Source organism: Jatropha curcas, chromosome 7 (genome assembly GCF_041381405.1).
Source record: "Jatropha curcas cultivar XTBG-Jc1 chromosome 7, XTBG_Jcur_1.0, whole genome shotgun sequence".
NCBI lineage: Eukaryota > Viridiplantae > Streptophyta > Magnoliopsida > Malpighiales > Euphorbiaceae > Jatropha > Jatropha curcas.
Window position 1 is genome coordinate 21,539,520 of NC_143157.1, and position 22,674 is coordinate 21,562,193.

Consider the following 22,674-nt stretch of genomic DNA (forward strand, 5'->3'; position numbering starts at 1 on the left):
TCTAATCGTGTCGTGTGTTAGGCGAATCCATGTTGAACCTAACACACCAACCCATTTTGACACCCCTAGGTCATATACGATGCATGACTTTTACTATTATATACTTTGGTAAAAGGATTCGAATGATACTTAAGAAAACATATTTTAGCATTGCAATTTTTTTTAACATATCTCAATGAGATACAATTTTATAAATCATATCATGATCATTTTATTATACTATTTATTATTTTTGAATGATATTATGAAAGATTATTTCATCTTTTACTAGGTTTTAACACTAGTTACTATATAAATATATTAACCTTTCCGATAAGATAAGAATTTGATGAAAATAGAGAATAATTAAAATTTATTAGATAATTTATTTAAATTAAAGAAAAAAGAGTTACATGATTTATGCAGACATATATAGGACAAGAATCTAGAGAATACATAAAGTTTTCTCCTTTGTAGAAAACTAGCATTATGAGATATCCATGAAATTGACTTCAAACGGGGATAGGTTCAAGGAATATTCCTTTGACATAGTCTTTCAAATGCTTTGAATCAGTATATCCATCTCCATGCTTGTAACTGACATCTGCTAGACGAACAAGATTAACAATTCTCATGAGGATACCCACTGATACTACTTATTTAGACTGCATAATAAGTTGCTCGTTTAGCTATTTTCTGGATCTCTTCCATTGCCTTCTCTTTGGAAACTCCATATTGGTTCATATAGCAATCGATGCAAGAAGCAACATGTCCTCTATTTTGCTCAGTCTGTGATTTATAAAGGCATTTTTAAGCATTTGATATGTGTTCTAAATTACTAAATTAATAAAAACAAAAAAGGTGTTAGGATTTGGTTTTTAATATAGTAAGTACCTCATGAGACATTACATCATTCACCATACGGCCAAACTCGCCTCCAGCTTGGTTGAGCTTTGGATAGGTTTTCAACCATTCGAATTCTTTAATTCCTTTGATTTCTTTTACTCCCATAAAAGATACAGTTGCAACAAGAGGCAATCCCGAAGTCACTCCTCCGTTAAAAATATAGTCATCAAATGTTGGCACTTTTCCGTCAGCCTTCCATAGAGCCTCCTGGTAATACGCTCGCACTAGTTCTTGAAACTGGATACCAACAAACAAAGATTAATTATAATTCAGAAATGAATTTGATTAACTAAAGATTCTATGCAAAATAGATTACCGCTTCCCTTCCGTACTTGATGCTGTAAGACTTTCCTTCTGCCTCCAAATCTTTTTCAAATTCATTGTACGTGGTGTTGATCAATAATTTATAGATTACTTTCATGTATCCAGGAAGATGATCAATCAAGGTCATATCCCACCTAATGAAATTAAAAAAAAAAATGAAGAAAAGGAAAATCGCACATCATTTAATGGTGTGATCCAAATCTGTATACAATAATATATATACACACATAAAATGCACTAGTGCAATTACCTTTCAATTGCATGTACAAGACGGTCAATTTCTTCTACGGTGGCATATGCATCAATTGTGTCATCTATTAATGAGATAAACAATACAACTTTGGAAACAATCATTCTAGCCTTTGCATATTGAGGTTCAAAATACATAGAAACTGTCCAAAAGAAGATTTCCGCCATTCTATTTCTTGCATAAGGAACATGCTTAGTAATATTCAAATTTTTCCACCACCTGAAATATCATTAATTGCTAACTTATAAGTCATCTGATCATAAAATTATAAGTTCAAAACTCTAATTAGAGTTTGATTAATGAGAAATAACTCTAATGGGTAGAAAAAGATGAATTACCTTGAGAATTGACTTAATTCTTCTTGGTGTAGTAATTGTACTCTGTTAAATCCAACTTTGCAAGCTCTAGTAGAGCTTCATTTTGATTTTCATCAACCTCGTATAAATCGATATATTTTCTTGCCTCTAGCCTTGGTATGCCTTTGTGTACAGGCTGCTCTAGGGCAATGGTTATATGCTTTGCAAAATCAGGGAATGACTCAACCGCAGAGAACTCCAAGAAAGCCTTAGTGAAAGCTAAGGCCTCATCTAAAATGGATTCATTAGGCATGCTCAGATGTGTAGCTTCAAAAAGGCTTAGTATCCCTTTGACATCACTTAGTAGGGACTCCTTGAACTTACCATCACTATCCTTGAACTTGTTGAACACATCTAATTCACAATTCATAAAATCGAATTAGACTATCATATGTGTACTTTAATTTTGCAAAATTGTGGTATGCAATATTGATATATCAACTTTTTTTGTTATTTATTGTATATATATTCAACAAATATTTTTATTTAAATGTAAAGAGTTGCCTACCAGAAGAGATTTTGAAACCGTGTTGTCTAAACACCCGAAATATTACCGCAACAGTGTAGAGATCATAATCATTTTCATTAAGAAAATTAGGTTGGTTATTGAAAATCTTATTTAAATTCTCTTCAATCTCGTCCTCAAAATGATATGATATGCCAAGGCGACATAGTGAGTCGATCGAGACGATTTTTTCTACCGGATCACTTGTTGGCGCCATTAACATGTCATTTTTTACCTTTTCCTTCAACAGTTGTACTCGTTTACTTAATGATTCAAATCCCTATACAAAAAATATAAAAAGTCAAGTACATATTAAAATGTATATTTGAGCATACTCAGTACGTATGAAAATGACATACCGATTGATCAAATGGAAGAGAGCCAAGGCGCTCCCCCCAAACAGTAGAAGGAAAGTTGGCTAATGGACGAACTGTTGTCTCGGATTGTTTTGATGAACAAGCTTTAAGTGTTCTTCGAACTGTTGGCTTAGCTGAGGAAAAGGAAGCCAAATGAATATAGTTCTGCTTAGTACTAGGTAAGCTTAATAATGTTAAGATTTGATTCAAAATTATGTTAGTGGAGCCTTTAGTTGCTGATTTAGTTCCTAGATTTATGTTACTGTCAGTAGTGGCAAATAACAGATTATCTGCTATGGATTAGTTGCAGATTTTTTAGGCTATTTTTGCTGTTCAGTTCTTATGTAATGCCTATAAAAGGCTCTGTTCTTTTCTTCATTAATATGTAATAGATACAGCTCCACTTTCTCTTCTGTGCTTTTGGTTTCTTAATTATCTCAATTCACCAACATATTTTTGGTATCAGAGCCATTATTTGGGCAGGTAGAGGAGAGAATAAAAACAAAGTGGGGGGAAAGAAGAGTGGTTCACGCAAACCTTTCAAATGGCAGTAAATGGCAATTTTCGTGGCGGTTATCGTGGTCGAGGTCGCGGCAGTAGCCGTGGAAGAGGAGGACGTTCTGGAGAACAACGACAATACAAAGATAATTTAATCAAATGTTATTATTGTGACAAAGTCGGCCACAAAGAAGCTGATTGCTGGACCAAGCAAAGGAATGAAGGAAAGCAAAAAAATGAAGGAAAGCATGCCAATGTTGCTGAAGAAGAAGAGAGTATGCTTTTCATGGCTCATTCGATTGATAAAAATGCTGCAAATGCTATTTGGTTTTTGGATAGTGGGTGCTCTAATCACATGTCAGGAACAAAGCAATTATTTAAAGAGCTTGATGAGAAAGAAAAAACAACAGTCAGGTTGGGTGATGATAAGGTGATTCAAGTGGAAGGGAAAGGTACAATTGCCATCAATACTCGCCACGGTAATACTAAACTTTTAAATGATGTGCAATTTGCTCCTAGCTTGGCTTATAATTTGTTAAGTATTGGGCAATTGATGACTAGTGGGTATAGAATTGTGTTTGATGATAACTCATGTTGTATTGAAGATAAGAAAACTGGTCATACCATTGTTAATGTTCCAATGACTCAAAACAAAATGTTTCCACTAGATGCTTCCGTGGAAAACACTGCTCTTGCTGTTAGTAAAATTAATGAATCTAATTTGTGGCATTTGCGTTATGGGCATTTACATGAAAGAGGGTTGAAGTTTTTGAGTCAGCAAAATATGGTTAATGGGTTACCCAAGATTGAATCTGTTGAGTTTTGTGAAGGATGCGTTTTGGGCAAACAAAGTAAGAAATCATTTCCTGTAGGAAAATCATGGAGGGCTGATAGTTGTCTTGAATTGATACATGCGGACTTGTGTGGACCCATGCAAACTGAATCATTTGGTGGTAATCGATATTTTTTATTGTTGATTGATGACTAGAGCCGTATGAATTGGGTTTATTTCTTGAAGTGTAAATCTGAAGCTCTTGTTACATTCAAGAAATTTAAGAACTTGGTAGAAAATCAGCTGGACAGCCGTATCAAATGTCTTCGGACGGACAGAGGTGGTGAATTTAATTCTATTGAATTTAATATTTTTTGTGAAGAATGTGGCATTCACAGGGAGCTCACCGCACCATACACACCAGAGCAGAATGGTATTGTCGAGAGAAAGAATCGAACTGTTGTGGAGATGGCCAGAAGCTTGCTCAAAGCCAAGGGTCTTCCAAATTCTTTCTGGGCTGAAGCCGTTGCAACTGCAGTGTATCTTTTGAATATTTCTCCAACAAGGGCTGTCATGAATAAAACACCATATGAAGCTTGGAGAGGCAGAAAACCACGTGTAAGTCACTTAAAAATTTTTGGTTGTATAGCCTATGCTTTAATTAATTCTCAATCTCGCCACAAACTTGATGAAAAGTCTGAAAAATGCATTTTTGTTGGCTATTGTTCTCAATCCAAGGCATATAGGCTATATAATCCTTTAAGTGGCAAAATTATTGTTAGCAGAAATGTGGTTTTTAATGAAGATGCAGAATGGGATTGGAGAAACGCTAAGAATTTAGACCAAGCTCCAGTTTTAGAGAATGATGTTGCTGATTCTTCACCATCAAATGATGCTACTGATTTTTTATCGTCAAATTCAGCTAGTAGCAACTCATCAAGTCCAAACAACTCACATTCTTCCAGTCCAATCAGCTCAAGCTCTTCCTCATCAATTGAAACTCCTCCAAGGAAGACCCGATCCTTGAGAGAAATATATGAAACTTGTTCTTTTGCTTTAAATGTTTCAGATCCAGTATTTTATGAGGAGGCAGCAACAATGGAAGAATGGAAAAATGCTATGAATGAAGAGATAGCTTCAATTCAAAAAAATCAGACCTGGGAATTGGTAAAATTGCCTAAAGGGAAGAATGCTATCGGGCTCAAATGGGTTTTTAGAACCAAGTACCATGCTGATGGGAGTGTGCAAAAGCATAAAGCACGGCTTGTAGCGAAGGGGTATGCCCAACAACAAGGTATCGACTTCGAGGAAACATTCTCACCAGTTGCTCGTCTTGAAACTGTAAGATTATTGCTTGCTGTAGCTGCTCAATTATCTCTTCCTGTTTTTCAATTTGATGTGAAGTCTGCATTTTTAAACGGAGATTTGGAGGAAGAAGTTTATGTTTCTCAACCTGAAGGCTTTGTTGAAAATGATCATGAGGATAAAGTTCTCAGATTGAGAAAAGCTCTTTATGGGCTTAAACAAGCACCGCGAGCTTGGTACAGTAAAATTGATAGCTACTTTTGTGAGAATGGTTTTGTTAGAAGTGAAAATGAGCCCACTTTATATTTGAAAAGAGAAGTCAAAGCTGGATTTCTTGTTGTTTGTGTTTACGTTGATGACATGATTTATTTTGGGTCCAATGAATCTCTTATTGCTGACTTTAAATCTTCTATGATGAGAAGATTTGAGATGACAGATTTGGGGTTACTGCAATACTTTCTTGGACTTGAGGTGAAACAATGTGCAGATGGAGTTTTTGTTGGACAACAAAAATATGCAAGTGATTTGCTAAAAAAAATTCAGCATGGTGAATTGCAATGTGGCTTCAACTCCGATGAATTTAAATGAAAAATTACAAGCTGAAGATGGGACAGAAAAGGCTGATGCAACTTATTTTCGGAGAATGATTGGTGGACTGAATTATTTGTCTCATACACGACCTGACATCGCATTTTCTGTTAGTGTCTTGTCCAGATTTATGCATAGTCCAACAAAGCACCATCTTGGAGCTGCAAAAAGGGTTTTGCGATATGTTGCTGGAACTGTTGAATTTGGAATATGGTACACCACAGTATCAAATTTCAGATTATTTGGCTATACTGATAGTGATTGGGCTGGCTCTTTGGATGATAGAAGAAGTACCTCAGGTTACAATTTCAGTCTTGGTTCAGGTGCCATCTCATGGAGCTCAAAGAAGCAGGATACTATCGCTCTGTCGTCTTCGGAAGCAGAGTATATTGCTGCAACTTCTGCAGCATGTCAAGCAGTGTGGCTTAGGCGAGTTTTGGTTGATTTGGGCCAAGAGCAAGTGGCAGCAACTAAAATCTATTGTGACAACAAAGGCACAATAGCAATGGCAAAGAATCCAGCTTTCCACAGCAGAACAAAGCACATTGAAACTCGGCACCATTTCATTCGAAGGTTGGTAGCAAATGGAGAAATAGAGTTGGAATTTTGTGGTACAAATGATCAAGTTGCAGACTTATTTACTAAATCTCTATCTCAGCTAAAACATGCTTATTTTGGACAACAATTGGGCATCTGTGATTTTGAATCAAGAGGGCATGTTAAGATTTGATTCAAAATTATGTTAGTGGAGCCTTTAGTTGCTGATTTAGTTCCTAGATTTATGTTACTGTCAGTAGTGGCAAATAACAGATTATCTGCTATGGATTAGTTGCAGATTTTTTAGGCTATTTTTGCTGTTCAGTTCTTATGTAATGCCTATAAAAGGCTCTGTTCTTTTCTTCATTAATATGTAATAGATACAGCTCCACTTTCTCTTCTGTGCTTTTGGTTTCTTAATTATCTCAATTCACCAACAAATAAGAATGGAGTACTAAGGATTTTTTTAGGGCAGTTTGCTTCAAAAATTGTAGGTTGCATTGTCATTTTTGAGAACTAAAGAGGAATAAACTTCAATTTGTTGGTTTGAAAACAAAAGGTCATGGCTGCCCTTTTATAGATGGATGCTATTTACCACGTGTTGATTTGGAAACAAAAATTCATGGCACTTGCTACGTGCTGGTTTGTAAACAAAAGGTCATGGCCCCTTTCTATACCGCCAGTAATAATTTAATGCATTTCATAGGAATCCAATTTATGTTGCTAGCACCCAAATCATCAGGTTGTTATTGGTTATAATTTTACTCATGTTTCTATAAAGAGAGATAATGAATTGGCTTGTATATTGCCAGATTGTCTCCACCAGAGATGATGTGAAATAAAAATTGAAAGAGCACATGAAAATGTTGAAATTCCCTATAATTTTTAAATTATTAAAAATACAGACAGAATGAATTGATTACTGATGTCTCAAATGATTAAAATGCCTCCCCAAATAATAATTGTTTTTAATTGGCATATAAATTCTTTTGTATTATCAGAAAAAATACAAACACAAAGCATTGGATTTCCAAATGAATTTTACAAAATTTTGTGGAATTCATTTGTTCAAAACGGGCTATCCCCATATTTTTTATTCCAATTTGACTTGCACACTTGTTAAAAAAATTCAGTTAATATAATTAAATTATAATTTTTATTTTTTTTGTCTTTATGCAATCTAATTTTAATGAATGATTCATATTAAATTGTTCTTGAAATTAACTAAATATATGTCTAATTAAATAGATTTTTTTTGGAATATTAAAGGTTAATATTTAATTTTATTTACATCGAGATTTAATTAATGATAATGTAGTGGTTTGACGATTATATTTGTTGATAAATAAGCATACTAAACAAAAACAAAATAATAAACTTTAAATATTATTTACTTAAAAAAAGAAATAGGACAAAAAAATACGGGAGGGAGAGTCCTACACATCTCTTTTGAGTTCGCTTTGAATTTATGAATAAGTTTCTTGTATGTTCAAATTTCAACAGCTTTGGTTCTTTTCCTTGTCAAGAATTAGTATGAAGATATTTGGTTGATGCTACTGATTTTTCTTTTTTTTTTTTTTTGGTAAAGCACTTTTACTTATGTTCTAGTAGAAAAGGACACAATTTGGCCGCATAAGTTTCAATCAGAGATTATTATGTTGAATTTATTGGAGAGATCCATCGGTCTATTTTTAGTTGTTAAAGTATGATTTTTTTGGAATATTTATTAATCAATTAAGAATTTTTCTGATAAAAAAAATTGAAAGAGATAAGAGATTATTAGGTTGGATTTATTGGAAAGATTTATCGGTCTGTTTTTCGTTGTTAAAGTATGATTTTTATGGAATATTTATTAATCAATTAAGAATTTTTCTGATAAAATTTTTCTGTTAAAGTATATATATTCACCATTGAAAGAAGTTTTGCCAAAAACTCGATCAACTTCACGATCACGCTTCTTCGATTCTTTTGCAAACGTACTAAAGAGCTTCATTTCGTCCAATAGGATATCAAGAAGAGGAAGAGAAGAATTGAATGGAGTGAGAGATCAAGCAGAGAGCTTGAGGCTTTGAGTGCTACAATAGATAGAAAATTGAAATTTCTTGATGAGAGACAGAACAGTTTTTTTTTTTTTTTTTTTTTTTTTTCTTTTTTTTGCTAATTTTACTATGTACAATCTCAATTTTATTTTACATAGGAAAAATATTTAATTTGTTGTTGTTCTTCCTTTGTTCCTTTTCATTTGTTTTATTTCCATTATTACGATTCTTAACTGTTTTAAGAATAAGGGATAAATTATATTAATTTCATTTTTAAAAAAAAAGATGCTTAAATTAACTTGCTTAAATATGGTATAGTTTATACAATTCCCAGAATTTTAATTAATTAAAATCCACATTGAAGTTTTGCATTTTTATTTCAATTCATAAAACAATAAGGGATAAATTTTATCAAATTATGAATTTACTAAGGAAGTATGAAAAGTTATATTAAATAAAATTATTATTAATCTAAGTACCTAGAATTCGACATTATACCAAGATTATAAATCGATGCACGGGTCTTCAACTAGTAAGATATATAAAATTAAAAATTTTTCTTAATGAATTATAACTAGTGGCCATGCATGGCCATAAGACTTTCAAGTCTTCAGTGCTGTCTGTTAATTTTCAGGTAAGTTTCTCTTTCACTTGTCTCATCTTTGTATTGTTTTGAATTAATTTTCTTGTTTGGTTTGTTTATTGGAAGAATATGAAAATCCTCGTCTTTGATTTTGGTTCCTACAAGAAGAACTCAAGTTTGCTTTTGGCCATGTTTAAATAAAATACATTTATATATATTTGCTTATATATAAATTAATCTAGCTATTACTTCCGTTCCATAATATTTATCACATCTGAAAAAATAGTTTATTTCAAAATACTTATCACATTTGTAGTTTTAACGAGTAATAAATATTTTTTCCATATTTACCCTATATGACCAATAATTATTATTTCAATTTAATGATTTTTTTAAAAAATTATTATTAAATTAAAGATAATATAATCAATTTACTCAATAATTTACTATAACTTAAATAATTAATTTATTCAACAATTTATTATAACTTAGACAAATTTAATGATTTTTTTAAAGGACATGAAAAATTTTAAATATGACAAATATTATGAAACAGAAATAGTATCTTTATTATTTCTCATTGGTGTAGTATTAATTGTAAAATTAGGAATAATTATTATCATAATAGGTTATATCAATTGTATATGTATACATTGCATCAATAAAGTTAGACTTAGCAGTAGATGTGATCTGATGTGATTTCTACACGTGTTATTTTTAGTTTTTTTTTTTTTTTTTTGAAAGGACTTTTACTCTTGAGTATGATATTTAGCCAACCAAATTTCATATGGCAAAATCATCAGTTAGTCAATAATTCTACTAGCGTAATCATTTTGGAATCCAACCAAATTACGTACTTTATCCTTTTCTATTGTTGATTTTAAGATTGATGTTTTTGATTTTTCTCTGTTTTTTTTTTTTTTTTTTTTTAAGTCATTACACTCAATTTCTCATAATAAAAATATATGACCAAACTTCATTTATAAAAGAAACTTGATCTAAACTCTCTAATCATAAGCAATCAATGATCTATCTTATATCAATAAAGAAAAAATAAAAAATTATAAAAAAATTCTTCAATAATGAGGAATAACTCTATGAAAGAAGAAAAATTAATAAATCAAAACACATACCCCACTAAGAGAGTACAAAAAATATTTAAGATTTATTAAATATTACAAATCTAGGACTATATATTCTAAGTTTTAACTTAACAAAAATATAAATAAAGAAAGAAAAATAATGAAAAGGAATTACCGCGGATCAAAGAATACGATTAAGAAGATTATCAACAGTGATTCGAAAAGCAAAATCTAAACCAACACCAAGGAGCAAAAAGAAAGCTACAAAGAGACGGGTAGGGTTTTAGCAAGGTTTTTTAAAAGACAGTCCATAGTAATTGATAATAAGACCAAAAACAATATTTAACTTTGCTATAGGTGCAAAAGTCTCTAGATAGTTAATACCATGAGCTTGTTTGAAGCCACGAAAAACTAACCTTGCCTTATATAATCAATTGCCCCATCTGATTTATGTTTTATAAATTTTTAATCCAAAATAAGTAAAGAAACTCATGATAATTAAAAAAACTTATCCATAATAATTATAATAATAGTATACAATATAATACCAAATTATGATTAATAATTTTTTTTTGAATCATAAACTATGATTAATAATTATTATTACTTAATTTTGATATTGTTCAACTTAAACTCAATAGTACAGAAACTACGAAGTTTTGATTAAAAGTTAGTTGTTATTTATGATTATTAGTAACTATATTATTAGAAGTTTAGAAAGACAAAAATTATAATATTATTCAAATTCTTTGTTATAATAATATTAAATATAATATTAAGTACACATAATATTATATAATTAATGATTTAATGATTTTCTGACTCTTTATATATAATTATCTTAAACAACAGTTAAAATAAAACTATCAGATGATGCAATGAGATGGTGTTATGGTTTTGCTTGTAATTTGGGTAGTTGTTCAGTTATAATGGCAGAGCTCTTGGGCCTTTTTCTGGGTTTGCAGCTGGCTTGGAATAATGGGGTGCATCACTTGCTTGTGGAATAATGTGGAATAATTCTCAAGCGGTTTGGTTGGTTAATGAAGCTGTTATTTCTCCTCCGGTTTATAATCTGGTGTTGAACATCCAGCACCTGCTTCTCAGAAGCAGGGAGGTCTTTCGCATATATACAGGAAAGCAATTATTTTCATTGGTTTAGTATATAGACAGAGTTATGGATCTGGTCTAGGCAATTATTTGCTATTCTTGATAGGTTTGAGTGTATATGCCTATAGGTTCACGGCATAATTCTTGAATATGTTAAGTCTTTTCTAAAATTTAGCAAGATCATTAAGTTTGCTGGCTAAAAAAAAAAAAAAAAAAAAATTCTTCTGAAGCAAACTATAAGTATAACTTCATTATCCTAGCTAAAATCATCATATATATTTTATAATATATGTTCTTTTTGTATGAATATTTTACAATATATTTATTATTAAGGAGTATATTATTATTGATATAAATAAATTATGATATTAGATAAATCAAATAAAATAACAAGGAAGTCAAAAACGAACAACAACAATGCTGTCTGTCTGTCTCTATCCAGACTACCCTATAAAATAAAATTGATACGCAGTTATGTTCTAACCACTCACCATTAGCTCTTTCTCTATTCCGATCTTCTCCATAACCAAATAGCTTTTTCACTATGGAAGACCAAATCCTCTCATTTCAAGTTCTTTTCAGTTTCCTTCTTTTTCTTCTCGTCTTATTCAAAATATCCAAGAAATTGTACAAACATGGTTCTAACCCTCCGCCCGGACCACGGAAATTACCTTTCTTAGGTAATATTCTCCAGCTCGCCGGAGATGTACCTCACCGCCGGTTAACAGCCTTGGCCAAAACTTACGGACCCATAATGGGTATTAAACTAGGTCAGATTCCTTTCCTTGTCGTGTCCTCGCCGGAAACAGCTAAAGAAGTAATGAAAATACAAGATCCCGTTTTCGCAGAACGAGCGCTTCTCCTTGCAGGAGAAATAGTGCTTTATAACCGAAACGACATCATTTTTGGGTTGTACGGAGATCAATGGAGGCAAATGAGAAAAATTTGCACGTTGGAATTACTTAGCGCGAAACGAGTACAGTCCTTTCGATCAGTGAGAGAAGAAGAAGTCGCAGATTTAGTCAAATTTCTTGGTTCGAAAGAGGGAAGTCCTGTCAATCTTACTCATACTTTATTCGCTCTAACAAATTCTATAACTGCAAGAAATACGGTTGGTCATAAAAGCAAAAACCAAGAAGCATTGCTAAGACTTATTGATGATATAATTGAATCAACAGGAGGTGTTAGTATATCTGACATATTTCCTTCCTTAAAATGGCTTCCTTCAGTCCAAAGGGAAAGGTCTAGAATTAGGAAATTGCATTATGAAACAGATGAGATCCTTGAAGATATTTTACAAGAGCATAGAGCTAACAGGCAGGCTGCGGCTTCCAGGAAAGGCGATCGGAGGGGAGCTGATAATCTTCTTGATGTTCTTTTGGATCTTCAAGAAAGTGGAAATCTTGATGTTCCTTTAACTGATGTCGCTATCAAAGCAGCAATCATTGTTAGTGTATATTAGTATTTTCTAGTTACATTCTTTATTTTATTTTATTTTATTTTTTTGTAAAAAGGGTTTAAATAGGTTTAAATAGTAAAGTTCACCTACTGATATATTGCATGCAGATAACTATAAGATAGGGGTGGGCTTTAAGAAGATAGGTTATAGTTTTCTTGGCTTTAGTTTTTACTTTCACATGTACCAAAAAACGCTGTTGTGCTCAACTTCAGTTGACCTGCTAGAATAACAGACTAGAGAAGACTGTCGCATGATTAATGTGTGAAGACAGATTGGAATCAGTCTTCAAATGGGAGATTGTCAAAGAATGCGGTTGTGCAGCAATTTGCATAGTAACTTTTTGGCAGTCAAAGAAGGCCGCGGAAGAAGAAAAAGGAAAGTAAAAATTGGCATGCAATTTTTTGACAAAAATGGAGAGTCGTGAATGAGTTATACATGACTCTCTCGTAACCTCTCCTATAAATAGAAGTAGCCAAGCCTCAAGCAAAATACACAACAGAAAGAAGAAAAAAAAAATGTAGAGAGAGAGTTTTCTAGTTTTAGGAAGTGTTTCCTAAAACTAGGGAAGAGAAAAATAGTGAGGAAGTTATTATGGGGTGTTTTGGGGAAACACTTTGAGTGCCACTATTTTTGTATTACTCTCTTGGTGTACCTACTATTTTTTAATAGTGGAAGAATAATTCGGAGTTTGTCTCGTGGATGTAGCTAAACAGTTGAGAGTGAACCACGTAAATTTCTGTGTGTCTCATTTCTACTTTTCCGCTGCGTTAATTTTCTCTTAATTCTTTGTGAGGGCTCAACGAGTGGTATCAGAGCTGAGGCAAGTGGTACCTGAGGCCCAACAATTGGTACCAGAGCTGATGCCCAACAATTGGTATCAGAGCTGATGCCTAACATATATCAACTTTATTTGTTATTTAGTGTATATATATTCAACAAATATTTTTATTTAAATGTAAAGAGTTGCCTACTAGAAGAGATTTTGAAACCGTGATGTCTAAACACCCGAAATATTACAGCAACGGTGTAGAGATCATAATCATTTTCATTAAGAAAATTAGGTCAGTTATTGAAAATCTTATTTAAATTCTCTTCAATCTCGTCCTCAAAATGATATGATACGCCAAGGCGATGTAGTGTGTAGATTGAGATGATTTTTTCTACTGAATCACTTGTTGATGCCATTAACATGTCATTTTTTACCTTTTCCTTCAACAGTTTTACTTGTTTGCTTAATGATTCAAATCACTATACAAAAAATATAAAAAGTTAAGTACATATCAAAATGTGTATTTGAGCATACTCAGTACGTATGAAAATGACATACCGATTGATAAAATGAAGAGAACCAAGGCGCTCCCCCCAAACAGTAAAAGGAAAGTTGGCTAATGGACGAACTTTTGTCTTGGATTGTTATGATGAGCAAGCTTTAAGTGTTCTTCGAACTGTTGGCTTAGCTGAGGAAAAGGAAGCCAAATGAATATAGTTCTGCTTAGTACTAGGTAAGCTTAATAAGAATGGAGTACTAAGGATTTTTTTAGGGGAGTTTGCTTCAACAATTGTAGGTTGCATTGTCATTTTTGAGAACTAAAGAGGAATAAACTTCAATTTGTTGGTTTGAAAACAAAAGGTCATGGCTGCCCTTTTATAGATGGATGCTATTTACCACGTGTTGATATGGAAACAAAAATTCATGGCACTTGCTACGTGCTGGTTTGTAAACAAAAGGTCATGGCCCCTTTCTATACCGCCAGTAATAATTTAATGCATTTCATAGGAATCCAATTTATGTTGCTAGCACCCAAATCATCAGGTTGTTATTGGTTATAATTTTACTCATGTTTCTATAAAGAGAGATAATGAATTGGCTTGTATATTGCCAGATTGTCTCCACCAGAGATTATTTGAAATAAAAATTGAAAGAGCATATGAAAATGTTGAAATTCCCTATAATTTTTAAATTATTAAAAATACAGACAGAATGAATTGATTACTGATGTCTCAAATGATTAAAATGCCTTCCCAAATAATAATTGTTTTTGATTGGCATATAAATTCTTTTGTATTATCAGAAAAAATAATTAATATTTCCTTTGTATTTTTTTCATTCCAAACATAAAACATTGGATTTCCAAATAAATTCTACAATTTGTTCCAAACGGGCTATCCCCATAATTTTTATTTCAGTTTAACTTGCACACTGATTAAGAAAATTTAGTTAATATAATTAAATTATAATTTTTATTTTTTTTTTGTCCTTATGCAATCTAATTTTAATATCCATTAAAATTAAATGATTCATATTAAATTATTCTTGAAATTAATTAAATATATGTCTGATTACATAGAGTTTTTTAAGAATATTAACAGTTAATATTCTATTTTAATTTATATCAAGATTTAATTAATGATAATGTAGTGGTTTGACTATTATATTTGTTGATAAATAAGCATACTAAATAAAGATAAAATAATAAATTTTAGATATTATTTACTTTAAAAAAATAGGACAAAAAATAAGGGAGGAGAGTCCTACACATCTCTTTTGAGGTAGCCTTGAATTTATGAACAGGTTTCTTGTATTTTCAAATAAGAATATAACATTTACATGCAGTAATTATAAGTTCATCAAAGTGAAAGGAAGTCACTCAAAATATATAAATTAATCAACACTATGGTTGTGTTCTGCAGCAACATTATAGTTAACTTTTAGAGTTTTTGACAAAAGGAATTAACTTTTAGGATTAAAGGTAGTGTTTTATAAAAAGTTAAAAGTGTCTAAATCCAGACCCCATTACCAGGAATCGTCTAATCCGGCTTGAGGTTTAGTCATGTGTATTTTGCTAATCGTCTAATCCAGACCCATGCAGTATTTTTTAAAATGTTTTTGTTATTTAATTTTTTTTTAATAACATGTGCTACCAAAATTAAGACTTAGTGATCTAAGTGAAAGAAATGCTAAAGTTGATTTTTTTTCAGTTAATTCCAATTTAATTGAATAAGTGTACAATATAAATTTTTTAAAGTATATATAACCCTGAGGTAAAAAAATATTTTAAAAGTGATGATATAACACTCTACTTTTTATGCATTCTATATTTCCTGTTTTTTACAAATTTATAAGCTTTTTCTATTTCTTTTTATATAAATGTTTTTTATTTTTATCTCTTATCTCCATATAATAGTAATAAAAATTACTTTTAATATTACTTTTAAAATCGCATTGTATCATATCGCTATAAAAATAATTAACTCTCTATCTAATTTGTATTTAAAATAGATTTTCCAATAATAAAATTCAAATAGATTTAATTGTTATCCGTTAGTCTATACCGGATATTTTTCTAATTCAAACTTCTAACCTTATACGGATATATTCACCATCGAAAGAAGTTTTGCCATAAACTCAATCAACTTCACGATCATGCTTCTTCGATTCTTTTGCAAACGTACCAATGAGCTTCATTTGGTCCAATAGAATATCAAGAAGAGGGAGAGGTAGAGACAAGAGAGAAGTCAAATAAAGGAAATTGAAGAGAGAAAGAGAAGAATTGAATAGAGTGAGAGATCAAGCAGAGAGCTTGAGACTTTGAGTGCTACAATAGATAGAAAATTGAAATTTCTTGATGAGAGCCTAATATCTGTTATTTAATATTATTATGTATTTTATCGGGTCCTTTTCTTAAATATGGTATAGTTTATACAATTCTCAGAATTTTAATTAATTAAAATTCACATTGAATTTTTGCATTTTTATTTCAATTCATAAAACAATAACGAATAAATTTTACCAAATTATGAATTTACCAAGGAAGTATGAAAAGTTACATTAAATAAAATTATTATTAATCTAAGTACCTCGAATTTGACATTATGCCAAGATTATAAATCGATGCGCGGATCTTCAACTAGTAAAATTTATAAAATTGAAAAAATTTTCTTAATGAATTATAACTAGTGCTGTCTGTTACTTCAGGTAAGTGTCTCTTTCACTTGTTTTTTGGTTGATTAGTATTAAAAAGAAATTGTTATTTCAAACAAAGAAAAATGAAAATTCACAAAATTTGCTTCATCTTTGTATTCTTTTGAATTAATTTTCTTGTTTGGTTTGTTTATTGGAAGAATATGAAAATCCTCTTCTTTGATTTTGGTTCATACAAGAAGAACTCAAGTTTGCCTTTGGGTTGACCAAGTTTGAAATACATTTATTGTATGCACCATATATTTCCTTATATATAAATTAATCTAGCTACTACCTCCATTCCATAATACTTGTCACATTTGAAAAAATAGTTTATTTTAAAATAATTGTCACAATCGTAGTTTCAATGAATAATAAATATTTTTTTTCATATTTACCTTTTGTATATTACCAATAATTATTGCTTCAATTTAATAATTTTTTTAAAGAATTAGTATTAACTTAAGGGTAATATAATCAATTTACTCAATAATTCACAATAATTTAGACAAATTTAATAATTTTCTTAAGGGACGTGAAAAATTTCAAATGTGATAATATTATGGAACAGAGATAGTATTTTTATTATTTCTTATTGGTGTAGCATTAATTGTAAAATTAGGAATAATTATTATCATAATAGGTTATATTAATTATATATGTTTACATTGCATTAATAAAGTTAGACTAGTAGCAGATGTGATCTGATGTGACTTCTACACGTGTTATTTTTAGTTTTTCTTTTTGTGAAAGGACTTTTACTCTTGAGTATGATATTTAACCAACCAAATTTCATATGGCAAAATCATCAGTTAGTCAATAATTCTATTGTTGATTTTAAGATTGATGTTTTTGATTTTTCTCTGTTTTTTTGAAGTCATTACACTCAATTTCTGGTAATAAAAATACATAACGATTTAAAATGTGACAAATTTCAATTTTTACATTTAATTTCTTCTTTGTATATATTTTTTAAGAAATTTAACAATTCATTAATAAAGAATATAATTTGAGTACATCGTAATATTCTCCTAGAAATAAAAATACAAATATGAAGCGTTCATATATTCTTTTTGAAGATAAATTTGACAAAATAAATTAATCTTCTGAGTAAAAATTAATTTATTTTTAAATAGGACAATAAAATAAACTTTCTGCAATATTGTTCTGAACTTTATTCTTTCTAAAACTTACTACAACTGTCACCTGCACGAAAGTTTAAACTTTAAAGTGCAAACTTTAATGGAGAATAGTTCGCACTACAAAACTTCATTTATAAAAGAAACTCTATCTAAAGTCTCTAACCACGAGCAATCAACGATCTATTTTATATCTTAAGCTACTAATAAAGAAGAAATAAAAAATCACATAAAAACTCCTTATCAATAACGAGAAACAACTCTATAAAATAAGAAAAATTAATAAATCAAAACAAACACCTCACTAAGAGAGTACAAAAATATTTAAAATTTATTAAATATTATAAATCTAAGACTATATATTCTAAGTTTTAACTTAACAAAAATATAAATAAAGAAAGAAAAATAATGGAAAGAAATGAAAAGGAATCACCGCGGATCAAAGAAGATTGTCAGCAGTGATTCGAAAAGCAAAATCTAAACCAACACCAAAGAGAAAAAAAGAAAGCTACAAAGAGACGGGTAGGTTTTTAGCAAGGTTTTTTAAAAGACAGCCCATAGTAATTGATGATAAGACCAAAAACAATATTTAACTTTGCTGTAGGTGCAAAAGTCTCCGGACAGTTCATACCATGAGCTTGCCTTATATAATCAATTGCCCCATCTGATTTATGTTTTATAAATTTTTAATCCAAAATAATTAAAGAAACTCATGATAATTAAAAAAACTTATCCATAATAATTATAATAATAGTACACAATATAATACTAAATTATGATTAATAATTATTATTACATAATTTTGATATTGATCAACTTAAACTCAGTAGTACAGAAACTACGAAGTTTTGATTAAAAGTTAGTTGTTATTTATGATTATTAGTAACTATATTAATAGAAGTTTAGAAAGACAAAAATTATAATATTATTCAAATTCTTTGTTATAATAATATTAAATATAATATTAAGTACACATAATTGATGCTATTAAAATATTATTTATACTTAGAATTGTTGTATTTATAGAATTAAATATAATAATAACATAAATTATTATTATGGATATGTTCGGAAAAATTAGTTGTTTTGGTAACTATTAGTTGTTTTACTAACGTTTAGTTGTTAAGCTGTTAACTGTTTGGCTAACTTTTCATAAAACGCTAAAAATCAAACGTAATATGAGCTAATTTTTCACAAAATGTTATTTTAACCTAGCTAGTTCAAACGATATGTTACCGAACAGTATAAAAAAAAAATAGCATTTAATATTTTGAAAAGCTACTTAAAAAATTGTTGCCGCCGAGCCCAGCCTCTATAGGGAGAGAAGTAATATTGTTTAGTAATTCATAAGTCAGAATATAAAAAAGCTTATACAAGAAAAGTACATATTTTTTTGAATTCAAGTTTCCTTTCCAAATATGAAATTCATTGTTAATCAATGAAGCAAATTCTAATTAATTACATCTTTAACATATTTCACACTTTTAATTAAAGATTAACAAAAGATAATTAATTTAATTACAACTACTATTTTTAAAATATTGAAATTATTTAATGATTTTCTTACTCTTTATATAATTATCTTAAACAACAGTTAAAATAAAACTATCAGATGATGCTATGAGATGGTTTTATGGTTTTGCTTGTAATCAGAAATGATACAATGAGATGGTGTTATGGTTTTGCTTGTAATCTGGGTAGTTGTTCAGTTATTATGGCAGAGCTTTGGGGCCTTTTTCTGGGTTTGCAGCTGGCTTGGGATAAAGGGGTGCGTGACTTGCTTGTGGAGCTGGATAATTCTCAAGCGGTTTGGCAGGTTAATCAGGCTATTGCTCCTTCTCCGGTTTATAATCTGGTGTTGAACATCCAGCAGCAGCTTCGCAGAAGCTGGGAGGTCCGTCTTTCGCATATATACAGGGAAGCAAATTCTTGCACAGATTGGCTGGCACATTATGGCTCAACTATGATCTAGTTATGGGAAATCATATTTTTGAGTCTCCTCCCCGTGGCTTGGGACGGTGTATTGAATTAAGAGTATGCTAGATATTAAAAGATTTTAAAATTCTAATGGTGTTCAATTTAAATTCTTTTAGAGTCTATTAAAATTTTGTGGTATTCAATTCAAACTCTTATAAAATCTATAAAAATCCGATGGTATTCAATTATGACTTTTTGAAGGTCTATACAAATTTGATGGTATAAAAAAATTGCTGATTTTTAAGGATTTTATAAAATTATTGATTTTCGTTGGATTTTAGAGTGTTACATATGAATAAAAAAGTCATTCACAAATTCATCCTCCAATCCAAAGATTTCAAAAATCTTTTAAAATCTAACAGACTCTTGATCCAATACACCCCTTAATAGAATGAAAGCGGAAGAGGTACCCGCAAATTTTAAACTACCTGCATCCATTTAAAATTTTATTATCCGTATCCGTTCTAAACCCGTTTAAATATCTATTTAAGTATCCATATTCAAATCCGTTTAAATATTTACTATATGTATCCGTCCAAAAACCCATTGAAAGTATCTCTTAAACGGATAGGGTACCGGCGAATCTTTAACTATCCAAATTTTGAACTTCTTTTGATACATTTTTTTACTGATAATTGATAGGGTACCCACTACCAAACCCGTTTAATATAGCGGTTAATGGGAGCGGGATGGCCGCTGCCGACACTGCCCATTGCAAGCCTTTCACTGTCGATAGGGATAAGTTCTTAACGAAGAAAATAATGATTTTGGAGAAGATTAAGTATTTTGCTTTTTAGTCCCTCATTATTTTTCAGTTTTTCAATTGGCTCTAAAACCTTTTAATTTGTTCAATTAAGTCCTGAAATTAAATTTGATGGGACATATAGTTGTGATTTCATCAAAATCAGTCAAAATGTATAAAAAAAAGTCCTGCAAATTTTATAAACTCTACGTAGAATTTTTGTGGAATCTGTGAAAATTTTAGAAAATCTTTTAATTCCATCAAACACAATAATTCTTTTAAAATCTAACACAATTATAATCCAATATACCCCTTTCGTTAGTCTCATGCAGCGTGATATTTGTGGGGTGGCATACCCTTGATACATTCTGACTTAAGTTATGTCCTTTTCTTCTTTTTCCACAAGAAAAAAAAAACAAAAAATAGCAATAATATATTTGCATGCCATTCATTTTCAAGGATAAAAGACAAAAGAACGATCAATCAGATGGAGCAATCCAATTGCAAAGTATGCTAATAGAAAGAAATGGCTTTCATCAGCTAGTCAAAAATTGTCTTTTTCTTTTGCTGATTTGAATACGTGAAAGCAAATTTTCCATAACGAATTGTAATTGAATACGATAGATTGAATGATGATATCTAAATAGGGTATTTTGAACCCTTAATATAAATGTAGAAAGATACATAATCAAAGTTGTATTTATTGGATATGAATTTGGAATACCAATTGAATCAGTATTTAAAGTAGATTTGGAGCCTTATGCTTCTTGTCAAATATGGATTTGGATCTAGACTAGCTGTGGTTCTTACTGGATAACTGCTTAACTTGAAAAATATCAGAATTGTTTTACTAAAGATGATTTTTTTTTAAGCTACTCCCAATTTGATTGGAATAGTACTACTATGAATTTTTTGAAAAATTCAAAAAGTTTCCAAATAAGTGGACAACACATATTTGCTTATATGAATCTTGGCTTTTTTTTTTTTTAGTATTTCTTATAGGTTCACTGTTACTTGTAAAATTAAGAATAATTATAACCATAATTTTACCTATTATATGAATTTAGTACTATATTTTATTAATTTTCTCATATTATATTAATATTCACATAGTTATATCACTTACCAATTAGTCTCATAATGTCGAATTGTGTCCAGTGTACATTTATTTCAGATTATCAAATGTTATTAGTACATTTTCACTTTTTTTTTTTTTTCTTAAGGAAATATAGTTCATTAATAATAATAATACCAAGTAATTACAAACACTCTTATATGTGGTTAAGGAGAAACAAATTAATCTTTTCAAATGAGAGAATTGACGATGAAGCTTCGGTGGATACTATTAAGCTTCGTAGCTTTGAACTTCTAAAAGCTAAAGTCCCTTCTTAGCATTATTGCTATAATAATTGCATGCGTTCTTCAACCATTGTTGGTGGCTCAAACTAAGGTTCATAGGAAAAAGGCTTTGGGGACGTTATCCATCTTATGGCTTCCCTCGGTTTTTGGAGCTTTCAAATTTATCGCTTCCAAGGGCAAACTAGGATCGGCAGGTATATATTTTGTTTTTTTTTTTTTTTTAAACGGCAAAGAAAAATAATATTTTATTAGTGAAAAATAAGAGAAAAGGGTGAAAAAGCTTCACAGCACCGAGAACTACACTTAAATCATCAGGCTTTCCCCTTTACACACATCAAACCTAAACTTGGAGTTTAGAGAAAAAAACCTCCACCTTATAAGAACAATTTAAAGACAGGACAGAAAGCAGAAAAGCCAAAAGCATGTTGCCTAAGAATAAAGACTCAACCTCAATCTACTTTTCACGAGAGGAAAAGAGATTGACAACATGCAGCAGAAATAAGAATAGTTAAAGCTATTACAAAGTTAAAGCCAAGCTAAAAAAAGTACTCTCTTGTTTTTTGGGTGATTTTTGTTCTAAAATATAAGTCAGTTTTGATTATTTTAAAAAGTAGTAAATGATGATTTTCTTATGTTACCCTTATTTATATTAGATATAAAAAGTACTTTTACAAGTAACTATTGATTTTGAAATAAATGATAATTTGGTCAAATAACCCTTGATTTTGTTATAATCTAAGAAAGTTAATTGCTTCCTTAATCCTTATGGAAAAACAACTTATATTTTGGGGCAGGGGGAATATTTTCCTCATCAAGGCCTTTCTTAGCCACAAAATCTGCAAATGAGCTT

At 30.4% G+C, this 22,674-nt stretch overlaps 2 pseudogenes; one reads left to right on the forward strand and one right to left on the reverse strand.

The window, feature by feature from the left end:
* Positions 1–491: 491 nt before the first annotated feature.
* On the reverse strand, positions 492–3,148 carry LOC149494950 (casbene synthase, chloroplastic-like; annotated as a pseudogene).
* An 8,583-nt stretch (positions 3,149–11,731) lies between these two features.
* LOC105641025 (cytochrome P450 726A27 pseudogene) lies at positions 11,732–12,649 on the forward strand (annotated as a pseudogene).
* Positions 12,650–22,674: the final 10,025 nt, after the last annotated feature.